Here is a 14255-nt window from a genome sequence, read left to right as displayed (position 1 = left end):
TATTTAGTGAAGCAAGGCAAGAAAGCAAGGACTGGTCTCATTAGGCGGCAACTGGAAAGGTATTGGAGACCTGGACTCTGTGCCTGCCTTTGCCACAAAGTTGCCTTGTGATGCTGGGCTAGTCATTTAAACCGGCCTCTTCACAGGTGGTCATCAGATGTATGCGCGTGATGCTCATTTTCTGGATGCCTGACTTGAGATCATGGGGCCGATGTGTAGAAGTGCTGAGCCCTTCAGCTGCAACTGAAAGCAGTGGGAGCTGCACTCTGAATACATTAACTGCTACATAACACAACACAAGAGGCATTTTCTGGCTCCAGGCTCCCACCACACTGTAAATCAGTCCCCTCAAGCCTTCATGTATTAAACGTCACCCCATAAGGATTCTGATTGCTAACTGAAGGCTCAGCAAAAAGGCAGGGCTCACCCAGCCTTCTCTTCCCTCTCCTCCTCCTATATTTTTCTTTCCAGGTTTTCTAAGTGTTTTCCAGGGTGGGAATATTCAGGAAAATATGCTCCCCCTGAGGTTTTTCAACCCCACATGCAGGTCCTATAACCACAGCATTCCCTAGAGGCCACAGCTTTAGCCTCTACAGAGCCTCCTACCCACTACAGCCCTGCCCCAAACAGCACACAGCTTCCCAAGCTGAACATCCCACAGTCAAGCAGGAGATTCCTTCCTAAGCACCTTTCCCTGTAAATGAGCTGCTCTGCTCACAGAGTGCTCCTCTCCCTAGGTCTGTTCTCTTTCTCACATCAAGCCAGAATGATTAAGCTGGGAGCCTTTTATCAGGACCAGGCTCTGGTTAGCTCATTAGCAGCTCCAATGATCTGTGGGCTGCTAATTAACAGCAGATGGGTAAAGGTGGGCTCATTCTCCTTAAAGAAGACCATGGTGTTAGGCATGAGTCACCTTAAAGGAGCCAACTTTTCTAGGACAGCACTCAAAATCAGTGGCCCCTTTTGGCATTAATTTCTCAGTCCTTAAGCTCCTCATGTTTGAAATGGTATAATACCCCTCTCCAGGGATGTTGTGAAAGTGCTTGTGGAGCACTTGGTTACAACAGTGAGGAGCTCAGTAAGAAAAGCTCATGTGGAGCTGAGCAACTCTTTCTGCAGTGCTACTGGGAAATAAATGAGGCCTGGAGATACATGCTGGACAAAAGAGAGGAAGCAAAGTATTGAACATCTCCTCATTAAAGAAGCTTGCTCTGTTCTGTGCCTTGGAGGGGGCAGCATCCTGTTGAGAAAATAGCATGTGGTCCTGTAATTAAAAACTGCCTTGTGACGCACATGCACAGGGAGCCAAATTCACCTCCAACCGAAACCCAAATTCTGGTATTACCTAACGTCAGACTGCCTGACTTTGAACCTGAGTAATCTGCTTTTAACAAAGTTTTCTGAAAATCATATAGCCCCCTAGTGCAGTGTCTGCTCTGTAGACAGCTATAGCAGCTACCCACAGTCTCAGTTCTGAAGGGTTAATACAGCATTGGGAATACACAGGTAGAGCGCTTGTACGTGATGGGGGTTTAGTCCTCAGGGTTTCATTCTATGCCCCCTAAATTGAAACAGTAAGTTTTAATTTTTTCCATCACTCTGTACACATGACCAATCAAAGATCTCATAAAATCCTCAATGTGCTATTCACAGTAAATTACTGCAAGGGACCCTGCATAACAATCCACCCCCTGATCTCTTTGTACTAAATTACAGCAGGGAGTGTCTATAGCTCACAGCATGCAGGTATGTACAGATCACCAAGAGTTGTGATGTTTCATTAACTTAGATAATTTGTCACTTCATTATTTCAATTAATTTCATTAATTTTGTATACATTTTACACCAATTTTTTCTTTTTTTACAAATATTTTTAAAATGTATTATTTTATTTTTTTATTCTGATCTTTATCTTTATTCTTACCTTATTTTTCAGTTTACTATGTCATCAAGTAAACTTTATTGTGTGTAAATCCATGCTTTTGTTTTTTATTTCACTCAACCAGTGCACAACATTAATTAACAATGCATTAACAGTGGACACAGAAATCTAGCACCCCGTTCATTATACATATTTTTCCGCGCATATTGGTTTGAACTTCACACATATTGGGAAGGCTTCCCATGGATATTGGAGTGCTGTGATGTGCTCCCTGCATTATCTTACAGGGGGTCCCAATCCCTGAGCAGGAGACCAGGGGTCTGAGCCAAAAAAGCCCCTGTATGTGATGGCCACACAGCAGTGCTGGTATACACAGAGGAAGAAAAAATTATTTGGGGGGCTGAGTATGTGCATGCATGCATGCTCACATCCACACCTCAGCTGGTAAGTCTCTGGGGGAAGAGGCAATGGGAAGGGAAAGGGGGGTGGGGTGGGGTGGGTGGGGGCTGGAAATCGAGGCCCCAGCGGTGAGGGAGGGAGTAGTGCACAGGCAGGAGCAGGGGCTGGGGTGAGTAGCCCAGCTAGGGCCCCACTCACCCGAGCCCCTGCCTCTGCCCCTGCCCCTGCTGGTGCCCCACTCCCTCCCTCACTGCTGGGGCCTCAATCTGCTGCTCCCATGGCAGTAAGGAAGGGAGTGGGGCTGGAGCTGGAGCTGGAGCTGGAGCTGGAGCTGGGCCAGGGACAGAGCCACGAACATCTTGTCTGGGGAGCACCTGGCACAGGGAGGGGGTGGCAGTTCCCGCCCTGTATACATCCCAGGAGGCATAGGGGGCATGTGTCCTGGAGCTGTGCGGGGCACAGTGGGATGCCACTGCGGGATGGGGCTGTGCTGGGCTCTTCCTGGCAGGGTGCTGGGCCAGGCTGCTCTCCGTGCAGGTGGCAGCAGCACTGGGAGGAGGGGTTGGGGGAGCTATGGTGAATTTTGGGGGGGGCTGCAGCCCCCCCCCCGTATGCCTCCTTCCCAGTGCCACCACCTGCCCCGAGTGCAGCCTGGCCCAACCCCCACCAGGAAGAGCCCAGCCTGCAGCTGCAGCCTTCCCCTCCCCACACAGATCCAGGGGCACACACCCCCATGTCTCCCGGAGCCATGCCCCTCAGATGACCTGCTAACGGCACAGTCCTGCGGCCTGCCCTGCCTGTGCAGTGCCTGCCTTAGCCCCACCCCTCCCTCGCCGCTGTACACACGCACCTCCCCACCACTGCTACAGCTGCTGGAAGCCCGCAGCCAGTTTGCCTTTTGAACCTACTGCTGCCCCGCATTTGGGGGCGCTCAGCTCCAATAGCCCCCCACCGCTGCCTGTGAGTGCTGGGCTGTAATTGGGACAGCCAGCAGTAGGGAGGGGAAGTAAAGGGGGGTCCAAGCTGAGACAGCCCCTGTGTGCAGCTCTTCTGCTCTCCTGCCCCACAGCATGGGGCTGGTTGGCAGCATCTGGGCTCCTGGCAGCCTGCAGGAAGGAGACAGAGGGCCAGCTGGGACTACAACCCACCATGGAGGATGTGTAGCCCCTTGGCCAAGCCCGACCTCCCCCGCACCTGGGGGCCACGCAAGGGTTGTGGCCTGCCCTGAGACAAGGCACAGGGAGGGGAATGGGTCCCAGAGCAACCCATGTGGTGCCAGCTCCCAAGGTCCCTCACTCACAGCCCACATGACTGTGTCCTCCCTAGCCATGCCAGGGGCCCTTACACCTTACCTGCCGCCCCCAGCACCCCCTAGCCCTGCCGTGGCCTCTCACTCCCAACCTTCTGCCCCTTGCTCCCCCCACATCCCTACCAGTGGTCCTCACTCCCCACCCATACCACCCTGTCCCCGCTGCCCTGCCAGTGCCCCTCACTTCCAACCTACAACCACCTGTCCCCGCAGCCCTGCTGGTATCCCTCACTCCTGACCCACATCCCCCTGTGCTTCCCAGCCCTGCCAATGCTCCTCACTCTCAACCCACAGCCCCCTTCCCCCACCAGCCCTGCCAGTGCCCCTCATTTCCAACCTTCAGCCCCTTACCCTCAAGCTCTGCCAGTGCGCCTCACTCCCAACCCACAGACCCCTGGCTTCCCCAGCCCTGCCAGTATGCATCACTCCTGACCTGCAGCACTCTGCCCCACCTACTGTCAGTGCCTCTCACTCCCAACCTGTAGCCCCCTGGCTCTACAGCAAACAAATGTTCAGCCCCTTAACATGGGGTGGGACAGGTCCTCCAGCAGGAGGGGAGCCATCAAGCCTAGGTCTTGCGCACACAGCAAAAGTGCCCGGACTTTTCCTGCCAACAACTATGAGAAAACTCTTTGCCCCCCACCCCACCAGCAGAGTTCTGTGAACCCAATCATGAGCCTAAAGGAGCGGGGCCATGCAAACAGTGCCCTGAGGTGTGCCCCCACCACCACAAAGCAAAAGATAACCTTCTCAGCTATCTCTGGCTTCCCACCCTGACATTGCAGACCTGAGGGCTGGCTCCTCCCCATTTCCCCACCACCACAAAGCAAAGGAAAACTTTTAGAATTCAGCCATCTCCGGCTTCCCACCCCCATCCCTACCATCACAGCAGACCAACCCCCACACTAAAGACAAAGTACTTATGAGACATACAGAAGTATTGCAATGATTTTTTTAAATTTTATTTATAGAAACACTCAATGGTAACTGTTAACTGCTGAACATTTTTTAGCATTTGGTGCTGACCAGTCAGTGGCTTACAAAGCACCTGCTCCCTCTGCAGTAGTCAGAATGTGTACAGCCAGGCAATTCTGCACAATAGCTCCCTGGCCACCATGTGCTTGCTGATCTAAGGTGGCCCAATTCTGTGTCTGGCCACTGCCTCCCTCACTTCCTACATTTCCTCAAACCTTGAGTCACTGAAAACCTCCCCCTTGATCTCACAAATATTGTGGAGCACGCAGGCTGCCACAATGAAAGTGGTAATATTTTCTGACTCCACCTGCCACAATGGAAGTGGTAATGTTTTCTGGCTCCACCTCAAGTCTGTAGTTCAGTGATCTCCACCATGCTTTCAAATAGCAAAAGGCACATTCAACAGTCATACGGCATTCGCTGAGGTTGTAGTTGAATGAGGACTTTTGCCAATCAGTAACTTGATCTCCATATGGCTTCATAAACCAGGGCAGAAGCGGGTAATCTGCATCTGATATGATAAGCAGGGGCATGGTAACATCCCCAACAACTCATGCAGAAGGTGTTGAACCACTGATGATCATCCCAAGATAAGAGTGCGATGCATTTCCACCAGTCATTTGTACTCCCATGTGCCCAGACCTTGCAATCATTGCTCTCCAGGTTGATCCACAGAACCCTGTCAGTCTCGAGCTCCACAGCTACCTCTCAGTTCTCCAACTCCAGCTGGTATGTGAAGCTGCTACCCTGCATTGGTGCCTCTGTACAAGGGCCATCATAGTATGCATTGCATTCAGTAGCTGCATGCCTGCATTATCGAGTGCCTCCATTTTCCAGTTGGACATCTCCAGGACATCCAAGAGCATCTGGTTCTCATTGCTGATTCCACCAAGAGTCAGAGAAGCCATTTTGTTATGAAGAAAACAACTGTTTCCTCGGAGCACCACTTGCTTGAGCTAAGGGGGTGACTAGGTAGGGCTTTTGAACAGGATCATTAGCATTATAAGAGTCATGCTCTTTAAATTTCAATCCCTAACCTACACAGTTCCGGTTCCTGTAAATAACCCTCCTGTAAAAACTTGGGGTATATGATGACCCCAGAAACTCATCTTCCTCCCAGAGGTGCAGAACATAGTGCCTAGCAGAACAATGACCGTACCTGCCATGAATTTTCACCTCAGCAAACCCCCCAAACCCAGCAGAAGCCAGGGGAAGGAAGGTTGCTGTGAGATCCCCATGCCCTTTTTTGAACAGGTCCCATTTGCACATCGAGAGCTATACCAGCCCTTGAGGCACCAGGAACAGCAAGCCAAATCACAGTCCCAATTATCTGAAATCTGCAAACACCCTGTTTTTCCATGACACACATTCAGTGGGAAAAAAGGGGGTGCTGTGCAGAATGCTGAAATGGCCGAACCCTGAATTAAGAGGTAGGGTGGCAAGGAGCAGGAGATTGTCCTTAACAGTATTACCATCCCTGCTCTTTGCATTTCATTTCCTACACATCCCTGTCTTCGCTCCTCCTATAAAAACTTGGGGAATCCAGTGACCCCAGAAACCCATCATCAACCCAGGGGCACAGAACATAGCACCTAGCGGACCACTGACCATACTGCCATGAATTTTCAAGGGAGTGGGTGGCGGGGGGGGTGTTAATTGCACCTCTTGTGAAGACTGAAGAGATTCAGGTCCCTCAGTCTCTCCTCATAGGGCTGGCCACAGAGGCCCTCAACCATATGAGTGGCCCTCCTCTGGACCCTCTCCAGGTTCTCCACGTCCTTCTTGAAGTGTGGCGCCCCGAACTGGACACAGGACTCCAGCTGCGGCCTGACCAGCGCCGCATAGAAGGAGAGCAAGACCTCTCTGGACCTGTTAGTGATGCCCCTGTTGATGTACGACAAGGTGAAGTTGGTTCTGCCTATTGCTTCGTCGCATTGGCAACTCATATTCATCCTGGAATCAATCCTGACTCCAAGATCCCTCTCTGCCTCTGTGCTGCCGAGAGGGTCAGCCCCTAACCTATAACCATAATTCTGGTTCCCTCTCCCCAGGTGCAGCACTCTGCACTTGTCCTTGTTGAACCACATCCTGTTCAGATCTGCCCACTTCTCTAACCTATCCAGGTCTGCCTGGATGCAGTCCCTGCCTGCCAGTGCATTCACTTTACCCCACAGCTTGGTGTCATCAGCAAACTTGAACAAGGTGCTCTCCACACCCTCGTCCAGGTCTCTAATGAAGATATTGAACAGCACCGGCCCAAGGACCAAGCCCTGGGGGGGCTCTGCTGCCCACACCCTCCCAGGTCGACATCGACCCATCCACCACCACCCTCTGGGTGCGCCCATGGAGCCAGTTCGCCACCCATGTGACTGTGCATTCGTCAATACCGCAGTCCCTCAGCTTGCCCACCAGAATTAGGTGGGACACTGTGTCGAAGGCCTTCTAGAAGTCCAAGAAGATGACACCAACTTCCTCCTTCCCATCTAAGCTCTTTGTTACCTGGTCATAGAAAGAGACCAGGTTAGTCAGGCAGGATTGGCCTTACATGAACCCATGCTGGTTACCCCTCATCACTTCCCCTGCAGGGCTCTCACAAATGTGGCCCTTGATAATTTTTTCAATGACCTTCCCCAGGGTAGAAGTGAGGCTGACTGGCCTGTAGTTGCCAGGCTCTTCCTTGCTCCCCTTCTTGAAAATAGAGACCACACTGGCCTCCTTGAGTCTGCACACATTGGTCTCCTTGAGGATAGCCTCCTTGAGGAAGGACCCCCTTTCCAGGACCCCATACTAGCTACCCCCTGGGCTCCGAGTGCCTCCCTGACTACTGCCCTGAACACATCAAGTTGGCTTTCCTAAAGTCAAGCATTTGCGTTGTGCTAGTTACCCACCCCACCTTTCTCTGAATAGCAAACTGGATCATTTCATGATCACTGTCCCCTAGCCTCCCTTGTACTAGCACATCCCCCACCAGGTCATCCCCAGAGACTAACACCAGATCCAGTATGGCATTTTCCCTAGTGAGGACGAGTACCTCCTGCACGAGGTGTAGGTCCTGTACGCACATCAGGAACCTTTTTGAGTGGCTAGACCTGGCCGACTGCTCCTCCCAGTTGATGTCAGGGTAATTCATATCACCCATGACCACAACATCCTTTGCACGCACGGCCTCCCCCAGCTGCCTGGAGAATTCCAGATCCAGCTGTTCCTCCTGATGTGGTGGCCTGTAGTAAACCCCTACCACCAGATCCCTCTCCCCCTCCCCTCCTTGGAGCTTGACCCACAGGGTCTCAGTTAAGCCTTCCTCTGGTCCCTTTTGGAAGGTAGAACTGGTATACTGTTCCCTAACATAGAGTGCAAACCCCTACCTTTTTTCCCCTTCCTATCTCTTCTAAACAGCTTCTATGTCTACTGCCCGGTCAAAAGTTTCATCCTACCACGTCTCCACTAGGCCAGCCAGGTCGATTTTACTACTTGCAAGCAGGAGAGCAAGCTCCTCCTGCTTGTTCCCCATGCTTCTTACATTAGTGAAGAGACATCTTAACCCCCTCAAGAGAGCCCTGGGTACCCCCACTTCCTGAGAGACAACTGGTCCCTTGGTATATACCCGAGCTCTTACCTGGGCAGGTCCTACACCTGGTTGAGTTTTCTCTTGCTCCTGTGGATCCCCGTCCCCCGACGAACTTAGTTTAAAGCCTGCTGGAGGAGGTCAACTAGCCTGTAAGAAAACAAACTCTTACCTTTGGGGGAGAGATGGAGAACATCACACCCCAGGACGCCCTCTGCTCTGAAGTGCGGGTCATGGTCCAGGAAGCCAAATCCGGCGTGACGACACCAACTCCAGAGGCGCCAGTTCACCTCATGGATGCAGGCACTCTGCCTCTGAGGGCCTCCACTAACCGGGAGGAGAGACGAAAAGACCACCTGGGCCCCCAGTTCTCTAAGCTTGGCCCCCAGAACCACACAGTCATCCATGATCTGGTCCGGACTACTCCGGGCCACATCATTGGTTCCCACATGAATGAGGACCATAGGATAGTAGTCGGAAGGCCGGATGAGGTCAGCGATCTTCCCTGTGATGTCCCCAATCTTGGCTCCTGGGAGACAGTACACTTCTCTCACACTGGGGCCCGTGCAGCAGATGGGTTCCTCCGTTCCTCTGAGGAGGAAGTGGCCTATGACGATGACCCGACGTCTCTTCCTCTGGGTCACTGGATGATGCTCAGGAGGTACGGATGCCGGCTTGTTGGTTGACAGCGTGGCTTCCTCCCTTCCTCCTTCCTCGTGCCCAGTTTCCTCCAGCACTGCCGGAGCTGCATACCTGTTCCCCAGTTGTACTGGGGTGACAGTTGATGCAGCTATGCGCCGCCTGCACCGCCGCCTGGCCCTGGAGGTGACCGTCCTCCATTCGCCTCCTCCAGACTCCTGAGTGGTGACAGCCTGAGGGGACGGGCCCTGCAGAGAAAGTACCCGTCAGTCTCGTCCTCCACGGCCCTGATCCCCTGCAGCTTGCTCAGCTCTGCCTGGAGCTCCCTCACCTGCTCCTCCAGCGCCACAATCCTGGCACAGGTGGGACAGGTGAGAGAAGCCCCCGCCCCCGTTTCCCCCCCCGCCCCAGGGACCAAACCAGGCAGCCCCTGGAGCCAGTTGGCCACCCATGTGGCAAAGGGCCTGCTGATGCATGAAACCTCGCCAGTTTGGTAGGCCTCTGTTAACACAATAGTACCCTGGAGTTATAGCAGACGGTTTGGTCAGGCATGGGATTATCTCTCTGACAGAAAGTGATTTTGAAACTGTCCTCTTTCAGCAAAATTTCAGCAAATTTACTCTATTAGCTTATGCCCACTGGTCTTTGTCCTCCCTTGAGGTGCCTTTCTGAAGAGTTGATCCTCTAGATCTTGATGCTTACCCCTGAGGTACTTGTAGGTGGCTATCAACTCATCTCTCAGCCTTCTCTTACTCAGATTGAACAGGCCCAGTTCCTAGAGTCTCTCCTCACAGGGCCTATACTCCATTCCCCTAATCATATGGGTGGCCCTTCTTTGTACTCTCTCATGCTTATCCAGATCCTTCTTGAAGTGCAATGCCCAGAGCTGGACACAGTACTCCAGCTGCGGCCTCACCAACACTGAATAGAGAGGGAGGAGCACCTCCCTGGATCTACTGGCAACACATCAGCTGATGCACATCAGAGTTCTATTTGCCCTTCTGGCAACCTAATTGCACTGTTAGTTTGATTTTCCTTTTGTTGGAAAATTTTTATATATATATATACACATATATATATAAAAAATTATATATATATTTATATATATAATTTTTATATATATATATATATATATATACACACACACACACACACAGAGACACTCTGTCATAAACTTTCCATCACAGACCTCAAACCGCATTAAGAAACCCGCACACCCATTACAAAGAGCGCACCCGCTCCCCTGTACCTCCGCACACCCACCCATTGTCTTTCCCTAACCCAATCAGTTCCTTAGTCCAGGCCCTGGTTGGGGTTTACAGTCTCAGTTCATTCACAGTACTTGTTGCTGTCAATGTCACTGTCACTTTTGCTGCTTCTGATCCTGTTTTTGTCCTTCTCGCTGTCCCTAGGTCCGGCAGTGTCACTGTTCTCTCCATTTTCCTTTTCCACTTCCACTCCCCAGGAGTCTTTGAACAGCATGTGCCACATGTGCCTTTTCCAGGTGCAGTTAGCTACATTTTCTCCATCCTCTTCCATCTATTTCCAGCAGTAGAAGCAGAGTTCATTTTAACACAGTCTGTTTCCTTGAGCTCAGTGTGTCTGTACAACAGGAGGCTCCTGCATTGCCACAGGGCGCTCCTGACACAGGACACAAACTGGTGGAAACGGGTTGTCTGGGACCCTTGATGTTTAGTCAGGTGTCTATACAGTGCCACCTCGCTTGTCATCAGTCTGACTCCTGTCACTTCCTCCAGGAGCTGGCTTACTTTTTCCTACGCTGCTTTGGCATAAGGATAGAGCCACAGGAGATGGTCAATGGTCTCATTCTCACCACAGCGGCTTTCCCTGGGACAGCTGGGTCTAGTCTCTCACTTCGCTCTCTGCCTCCACACCTTCACTGGGAGTGCACAGTGAGCTATGAGCCAGTTCGGGTCTCTGTGGTCTTTACGTAGGTCCTTGTGGAAGATCTGATCCCAGATGGCATGGCAGTTGTCATTAGGGAGCAGGTCCATGGTTGACAGCCCATCTCTGTTTCTGACTGCCTTCTGTATCATCCTGTGGTTGGACATGATCTGTGGGCTTTCCTTCTGTAGCCTGTACTCACTCCAGAACTTGTTCAGCGCACTGCAGAACCAGGGGTATTCCACGGTGCACAGTCACCCTTTGGCTAGTGCGTACACCCCCCGTGGTCTCAGGAAGTGACCTGTAAAATACTTGACAAGACAGGCTGTTTTGGTTGCTGTCTCAGTTGCCAGCTTGCAGATCTTGCCCGTAGTTATAGATGGATATCTAGCATCCCCATGCCCCCAACCCGTTTCCTTTTTGTACAAAGGTCTTTCTTGCCACCTTCTCTATTCAGGATCCCCAGAAGAAAAACGCACATGGCTCTCACATGGATTCTGTGGGTGTCACACTCGGCGGGGGGGGGGGGGGGAAGGAGAGGGGAGGGGGGCAAGGGAGGAGACCAATGCAGTGTACAGAAGTAGCGATAGCAACACTGCCTTCATGAGTGCCATGCGCCCCCACATGGAGAGGCAGCGCACATGCCACAGACGAACCTTTGCTTAACCTTGGCCTTCTTCTCCCAGGCTATCCTTCCACTTAGCTCAGAGTCAAAATCCACCCCAAGGACTGAGACCCCCATGGACTCCAGGTCCCCGAGCTCACCCATGGTCAGACAGGTGCTTTTGCTCATGTTGAGCTTGGCCGGTGCTGCTGCTCCGTAGAGCCATGTGTGTCACAGGGCTCACAGTAGCTAATGCCTGCCACTATTTCTCTATGCTGCAGGGGGTGCACAGTGTCCTCTTTCAGCAAGATTGCGACCCCAATAGCCCTAACGTCATCTGGCCCTGACCACAGGGCTGACCCATGCAGCCAGCGTTTGGAGAACAAAGAGCTGGTGGTGTAACTGTGGAGAACTCATTCCCGCAAGCAGATCATGCCTGCTTCCATCTGTTCCAGAGTCTGTATTACCTGATCCCATTTCCTTTTCCCTAAAAACTTCTCAAGTTCATAGAAGCAATTTTAAGAGTTTTCATTGTGTAGTTAATTTGGGCGGGGGGGGGGGCGGTGGTCACAGGCCAGCTAGGCGCTGTGAGTGTATCAGCTGTTAGGCTGCTAGGTTTGAGATTGAGGAGGCGAGTCAGGAGTGAAGCAAAGGCAAATTTACTGATAGCTCATGCATACAACAGTTAACAGAAAAATTACTAGGACAAACAGTACAATAATAAAGAGCTAATAGTAAATAATAACAACAGATAGACAAAATGACAAAGAGTTCCCACATGGGGTTGGCAATTTATTGGCAGTCCCTCTATGCCAGATGCGCACCAAGTTGTTCCAGCGAAGTCAGGCATCCCCAATCATCACTGTCCGAGGAGTCACCGGGAAGGTCCCTAGCTCAGGATCCGGTCCCTGCTCACACTGGGAGTCCGGGGTCCAGGCTTGGTACAGTGAAGATCCTTCTGTTCCATCCTTCATGCTGGTCACTTGACATACATGCTACTTTATACCTTATTTTATGCTGATCTGTTATCTTAGAGCTATTCACAATTTTGTACTACAGCTGTTACTCGATGGGATTAGAAGGTGTCAGAAATTATTATAAAAAGACTTGGACTCACCCAATAAGCAAATCACACTACATCACTTTGGGGTTTGAGATTAGCATTTACTCTGCTTAAGTTTAATACTTTGGTTTTTTCTTCTTTTTTCAGTTTTTTCTTGGATTTTCAAAAGGTGTTAATTATATTTTGTGGTCGGGGTTTGTCATTATGACCAAACCTTAAGTAAGAACTGTTAGACTAGTTGATGTTTGCAGTTTTATTTTTGGGGCCCAGTTAATCTCATGATCAGTGCAGACAGTTAGTTTCAACACTTCGTTAAACTTAAGACAGACAAGTTACATTTACGGGTTACAAGCTTGCAAGTTTTGCATTAGCTAATATTAACTGCCAGACAATTACCAGATGTCTCCAAGAGCATATATTTATCGATTTATCTGGCCGTCACACTCGACCCCTTGCTTCCTGGAGCATTGGTAATGTCTACAAATATGATTCCTGCTAGGTGGCATGTGCATTGTTGGCAGGAGCAACAACATTTATTCTGGCGTAGGTATAGGGCTTAGTTTTATAACTTCTAAGGATTATACTGAATAATATTAATCCTATAACTAAACTTACTACTACTATAAACTAAGGAAAGGGAGTACTTTTAGTATAGGTATACGTTTGTATAGTACAGGCTATAGTAGCACATTTGATGATTCATCTTCCTTCTTGAGCTATGAGGGTAAGTTGTTTTTCTTTTTGGACAACTTTAAACAAACTCTTAATGTGGGCTGCCACTTCATTTTATCCCTCCAACCCCGGTATATTTACACTTTGAACTTAGGATTTTGGAAGACTTAGGTTAAGGGTGATGCTTGCTAATTCAGTTTTTGGTTATATTAAAGTCATTTCTTGGTGTTGGACATATAAAATAGCTGATGTTCTTTGAAGATTTTGAGCTTCTGCACAGCAGCTAGTGCAAGAGGTTTAATGTGTGCCATTGGGATGGTATAAGCGGCTAAGACTTTTTTAGCAAACTCGCTGGGCTAAGGTAATATAGGGAGTTGCTGGGAGGGGCATTACACAAATCATGTCAGGGGGATTATTGGGCCATCCCCTCCATAAAGTTTTCAAGCCTATTAAAACACTACTTACAGGGTACACTGGGGATTGAGCTAAATACTTGGGGCCTTCTGGGGTTACAATTTTTTTAATGGGACGATGTAAGTCTCAGTCTCACATACAGCCACCCCCATCTTGTTGTTAAGAGATGGGCAGTGGACCATGTGTTGTTTCCTACCCCATGCACAACAAGCATTTTATACACCCCTCCCAGCATGTGTTTCATGTGTCTCGGTAAACTAACCATTGGGCTAAAGCTGGGGGTAGCTCATGGCGCTCTAAATTGATAGGCTATTCTTTGTGTTTGAGATCACTCATTACCTAGGAGAAATGAAGGTTAAGTGAAAGCTGTACTTGGGCACAAGCAGTGCTCCAGGTTGAATTGGTGTTGGCCTGGAAGGCCACATGCATTAAAAGGTGACTTATTTTTGCTGCTTTTTGGCTAATGGTTGCCACAAACTCATCAGTGTATTCTAGGGCCATGTTATCAATCATACCTCCTTTACTGAAAAAACTTATGGCTTGCTGTATATTTATGATTTCTTGAGTGTTTTTTTGAGATTTATTTATGTTTCAAACTCTGTCCCTCTGATCGTTGGGGCTTGGGACCCTCTGCCCACCGGGCTCTAGGAATTCAGCTAGCTCTTCCCCTCCTACCGGCTGCTTGCTCTGACCCCACTATACCCTGTCAGTGCTATACACCTCGCCTCCCCTCCAACAGTGGGTAACCGAACAAAACACAAATTAAACCACTGGCAGTAACACCAGATCCTAAGGGCTGTCCGTTGCCCCCTCTATGACTGTACCTAT

At 50.3% G+C, this 14255-nt stretch overlaps 1 long non-coding RNA gene across 2 annotated transcripts in view; it reads right to left on the bottom strand.

The window, feature by feature from the left end:
- Nucleotides 1-14255, bottom strand: part of LOC149858292 (uncharacterized) — a 52682-nt gene that overhangs the window by 15321 nt on the left and 23106 nt on the right. The window contains exons 2-3 of one of the 2 annotated variants that reach the window (XR_016443993.1): nt 8303-9017; nt 4544-7064 (exon numbers count right to left, since the gene is read on the bottom strand). This is a non-coding gene — a long non-coding RNA (uncharacterized LOC149858292). Of the gene's footprint in view, nt 1-4543; nt 9018-14255 lie in introns of those variants that run through there. The other variant, XR_016443994.1, reaches the window with a different exon arrangement.

This window comes from Crocodylus siamensis, chromosome 8 (genome assembly GCF_052110815.1).
Source record: "Crocodylus siamensis isolate JL-2025a chromosome 8, ASM5211081v1, whole genome shotgun sequence".
Lineage (NCBI taxonomy): Eukaryota > Metazoa > Chordata > Crocodylia > Crocodylidae > Crocodylus > Crocodylus siamensis.
The sequence above is the reverse complement of the archived record's forward strand: the minus strand, read 5'-3'. Positions and strand labels throughout refer to the sequence as shown.